The 5,644-nt window shown below is 29.7% G+C and overlaps 1 long non-coding RNA gene across 1 annotated transcript; it reads right to left on the bottom strand.

The window, feature by feature from the left end:
- Positions 1-4,486: 4,486 nt before the first annotated feature.
- On the bottom strand, positions 4,487-4,890 carry LOC110906138. Its single transcript, XR_002573695.2, has 2 exons — positions 4,804-4,890; positions 4,487-4,721 (listed from the first exon to the last, which is right to left on the bottom strand). It is a non-coding gene; the product is annotated as an uncharacterized LOC110906138 (long non-coding RNA).
- Positions 4,891-5,644: the final 754 nt, after the last annotated feature.

Here is a 5,644-nt window from a genome sequence, read left to right as displayed (position 1 = left end):
AAGTTTCCTGCAACCAAAAAACACTTAAAACATCAAAATTAAATATGCCGCAAGATCAAAACAACCACAAATTCGCAGAACTATGTCAAACTTCCAAAAATTTCAAAACCCTAGTTTCCAGCCTCCAAAATTTTCGAAAAAAAAACACCCTTTTCTGCAGCACTCAATTCTGAACCGAGCCAATCAAGAGCCTAATGCTCTGATATCAATTGTAGGTCCCTTTTAGTCCTTTGGATCTTTCACAGAATTGTCTATCTAACCTAGAGTGCAGAATCCTCTAGATCATATTGTTACAGAAAATAGTAGAAACAAAATTCAAAGTTAAACATGTTTGTGAACTGGGCTTCTAACATGGCTAGGCCATTCTCTAAGCCTATTACAACAATAACCTCACTAACCAATATGCTAAGCCCAATACAAAATATCCAAAGACTAAATAATCAAACTATTAAGCTGTTGTCCCAGAATATGCACCAACAGACTCTCTCTTGACAATAACTTCATAGTGTAACTTTGTCTTCAAACATCTTGTGTTCTTTTGGTCTTTGGCTAGCTTCAACCACACACAGTTTCTGACATCAACAAAAAGAATATTACTTATTTAATTATGTTGGAAAAAGTAATAATTTTTTTTTCAATTAAAAAAAAAAGGCAGTGACTAAAAAGTCAGCAACGGTCAAATGATGAAGTCACACTTTACTAAACCTAAATTTGTTGATTAATTGATTTAAAATAAAAGTTGAAGGGGCAAATGAAACTTTCTTCAAACATATAGAGAATTAAAAATCGACTAAACAAGTCTCTTGTTTTTCCAATAGTTCATTAGGGTATTAGAAAAAGTAAGTAGTTAATGTGTTATTTGAAGCATGATGGTATTTGTTCACTTGTTTAAATTTTGAGCGTGGCTTGTATTTTTGCCATTTCAAGTTTAAAGGAATTTGTTCTCTTGTTCTAATATAGTTAGACATATCGAGACAACCAAACAATCCTCCATGACAACGTTGCCAAAGATAAACACCACCCTATTGGCTCTTGTTTAGATTATTAATTTCATTATGTCCCTTACTCTCAACACATAAATATTCGTGTCCTGTTCGAATTCGTAAGTCTGACACGATTTTTGGTTTAGGTCATGTTTGGGTTAAACCCACCGACCTGCGAAGACTCCATATTTCTTCCCTAGTTTTAAAGGGATGTTCATGATCAATCGAAAGTTGAAGCAAACCACCAAGAATTCGAATGTAACCATCAAATTTGAGAGGGTATAAAACTTGTTAAATCGAAACATTTTAATTCATTTCTAAGATTTTACGAATCAAGTGGACCCTTAATTTCTATTTTTTTTTACGAAACAATATATATTTTGTTGTAAGCGACAATATTATAAATTCCAATAATTAAAAAAAGAAGACTTGTTATAAAAATAAAACCTCATCATACACCGTAAGGTGTAAGCATTTATATATTCGGTCCTATGTTTATGTATACATACATTAAGGTGAATTATATATATATAAATGCATAGTATTGTAACATAGAGTGATTTGTTTATTGATTATTGATATAAATTGTATTTATTCATGCAATAAATTGTTATATTGACAAATCATGTGAAATAACTTCACATCAATTATAGTAGTGTTCATAAATATGTGATATTCGTGTCGTGTTTGAGTTCATATGTCTGACATGATTTTCGGTTTAGGTCATGCTTGGATTGAACCCACCAACCTACGAACACTACCCGCTTAGCATCCCTAGTTTTAAAGGGATGTTCATGATCGACCGAAAGTTGAAGCAAACCACCAAGAAATCGAATGTAACCATCAAATCTGAGAGGGCATAAAACTTGTAAAATCAAAACATTTTAATTCATTTCTAAGATTTTATGAATCAAGTGGACCTTAATATCTAAATATTTTGCGAATAAAAGGAACTCTAAATGTATTATAAAAATCAAAACATTTTAATTCATTTCTAAGATTTTATGAATCAAGTGGACCTTAATATCAAAATATTTTGCGAATAAAAGGAACTCTAAATGTATTATAATCATCCGAATTACGCCCACACTTCACCTCACAAGCACTAATGAATCACTAGTGTTGTACCTATATTGGATAATAAAACCAATATTTATATTGTTGTAAGCGACAATATTATAAAATTTCGATAATTAAAAAAGAAAAGGTTGTTATAAAAATAAAACCTTATCATACACCGTAAGGTGTAAGCATTTATATATTCAGTCCTATAAAAATGGAAACCTTATCATATACCGTAAGATGTAAACATTTATATATTCGGTCCTATGTTTATGTATACATACATTTTCACTGTCCATTTCAAAAGGTGAATTCTATTTATTTATTTTTTTTAGTTTATAGCAAAAGTAAATGCATATATTGACAAATGTAGAGTGATTTGTATATACAGATGTTTATTGATTATTGATATAAATTGTATTTATTGATGCAATAAATTGTTATATTGACAAATCGTGACATAAATTTACTATCAGTTATAGTATACTATGGGGAACACCCGTGCGATGCACGACATGCATAATAGTTATTGTTTTTTCCTGGAACGACGACTGATATAGATAGTGCGTGACACGGTACGAAAGTGCGAATATAATATAGATTTTTAAAACAAAAACCGGTTTTTTTTAAAGTTAGCCGTTTGACCATGGTTATTTTGACTAAAGTCCACTCCTCGTTCCGCGCTTTGTGGTAGCACTACCAGTCAAAAAAAGGCCCAAAACGCCCGAGGGTACAGTGTTCCCCCGCGTTTTTAAGACGCTTTGAGAGAGGTTTGCGCCCCACCACATGTGGTCTCACAAAACTTCAATTCTATGGACGTGTGGTTTCTCAACCCTCTTCAAAAGACGTCACAGTTTTCAAATTTTTTTATTTTTATTTTTTCTTTTTCATTGTTTTAGATGGTGTAAAATAGATGTTAAATATATATATTATACTACATACACATATACATATAAATTCAGTTTTGACATCTAAAAGTCAAATTGCAGGTTTTGTTCCCTTTTATAGATAAGAAAACAGTTTATTATTTATTACTAAAATGTCGTATTAACTTTATTCTGCAACATATTCTTTATAAACTATGCTTACCTTGACATAACCTAATAGCTATATTTCCTTATTAGAAGTCTCTTATAATTGAAAATTAGTACATATTATTACCTTGCTGGTGAACACATTTACTCTATGTTTAGGGAACAATTTGATTAGGTTGCTGATATTGAATTGAATATCACACCAAATTACAATAGCAGTTTATATTGCTACTATTCACCCAAATCAAGCACCTTAAATAAGTCAGTGTTTCTCTATATTCAAAAAACGAACTATAACTGACGATTATTAAATTGCAACAGTCAATTCAATCCAAATACTGCAATAGAAACATAAAATCTACCACAATTCGTTGGTTAATCACGTATAGTTCTTAATCGATTAGAATCAGAAAAAAGGAAATTGACTCACCGTAACTTAAAATCAGGAAGAAGGCGAACAAAGGGGCGGAGTTTTTCGAAATCAATGACCCCTGTCTTTCATTGTTATTCCTTGAATGAGGCAAGCAAGACCCCATACTACACACTACATACACATACATAAAAATTGGGTTCTATATTATTTGTATAAACACCGATTGGAAACCCTCACATTGCATTTGATGAAACCCTAATCAATATAAACACACACACTAACACTCACGAATCGAATCGAATTTATAAAAGGAAAAATTCGGGCTGTTTTTACCTCTTGTTGCTCCAAATCTTCATTACCATACATTATCTTCATCTTAGAGATATAGATATTGCACTTAAAGGTCTCAACCATCAAAATACGATCCAAGGGCTAAAAAGTGGTTCCTAATTATGCAATGGTTATCATTTGAACCTTATTCCATGAGACTTGAGGTAAGATGCAAAGAGCATTCTTTTGAGTTTTAAACCATCTGTAATTAAGTTCATTATTTAATCATTATTGTTGAAATTATTAGGTATTATAGATAATAATACCCCATGAAATTACCTTTTAGTAATTTTCGTTTCTAATTGGTTAGCATCTTTTAAGTTTTAAAACCATTTATAGTTATAATTAAATTCATAATAACGTTGATTAAGTTTTTTATATTTAATTATTATTATTATTATTATTATTATTATTTATTTTTATTTTTATTTCATATGATGTTCATCAACTATCTGATAAAATTGCAAAAAAGGTTGTAACCTTATTTGTATGATGTTTAGCAATTACTAAACCAAATAATAATGACTTAATTATAAATTTCAATCAAGTAATCGGTTACGGAGAACTTGAAATGGAAAAGCAATGTAAATATGAGGAAGGTGATGATGTTCAACTAAGTCAAATGATTTAATTCTTTATCAAGTATTTAACAATACTTAATTTATAAAGTTATCAATTTAATTGTATTTATCAATTTATACTCATGTAGAAAGACTAATTCCCTTTACTAACTTCATTGAGTTGTTGTACTATAAGCATAATATGTTGCAATTATTTAAATTTGGTTGGAACCCTTGTGAAATGCTTTATACGATAGTATAGATAAACGCAATCAATTTAAATCTTTTGCGCATGTTGAAAACATCCGAGCCTTTAAAGTTTGCTGCCCAATCCTGTCAAACAATACCTCCTCAAATATTTCCTCTGCATCTATATTGCCTATATATAATATCAATTAAATCACACAAAAGCATCATATGTTTAAAAAAAATAGTAAAGTAGAAATTAAAAAAGGAAATACCAATAGGCCAAATAAATGTCTATCTCCAAATGAATAACTTTTCTCGTACCCACCCTTTTACACCTCCATATACAATTATACATGAAGCTGCAAAAAGGAAAAAGACTATAAATTTATGAACAATTAAACAATACATTGGTAAATGGTTCCAGATACTATAGTCATGCAAAGGTACCTTGATGAAGTATGAAGTGTCTGTCTTTTTGTATCCAATAACCTGTGTGTATACTTTATATGTAATATAAAATCATAATTTGAAAAAAAAAACACTAAATCACCAAAAACATAATAAAACATCAATATAAACTCATAGATTATGTAAAAGAAAACTGTTATCCCATTTGAATATTTTAAGAAACAAACCAAAGTTTTTTCGAATAAATGTTGAAATGGGTATAAAAGAACACACCTTTCCACCAAGATAAATAAATTTCATATCAACTTATCTCTTTCTTATCTCTTTCTTTTCGACTCTAACTCGCACAATAGTAGACAAAGGAGTTGATGTTGAGTGAAATGGTGAATTTATAGCAATGATAGTAGATTCCTTAATCGGTCAAATTTATTACATATTGATTGAAATTGGACCTTTGGAGTGCTTTTGCGGTTTATCCCAATAGGTTTCGTTTATTAATTGCATTTAAGAACCGAACTTATTATTGTATTATTATAATTAATTGTGATTATATTCTCATTTAATTATTTTTTTATTTTTTAATATTAATGTAGAAAGACCATTTCACCCCTTACTAACATCATTAAATTGTTGTACCATAAGTATAAAAGATTGTAATTACTTAAATTTGGTTGGTATCCTTATGAAATGCTTTATAATATAGTA

Source organism: Helianthus annuus, chromosome 2 (genome assembly GCF_002127325.2).
Source record: "Helianthus annuus cultivar XRQ/B chromosome 2, HanXRQr2.0-SUNRISE, whole genome shotgun sequence".
NCBI lineage: Eukaryota > Viridiplantae > Streptophyta > Magnoliopsida > Asterales > Asteraceae > Helianthus > Helianthus annuus.
Note: the sequence above shows the minus strand (reverse complement) of the source record. Positions and strands in the feature narration are given on the sequence as shown.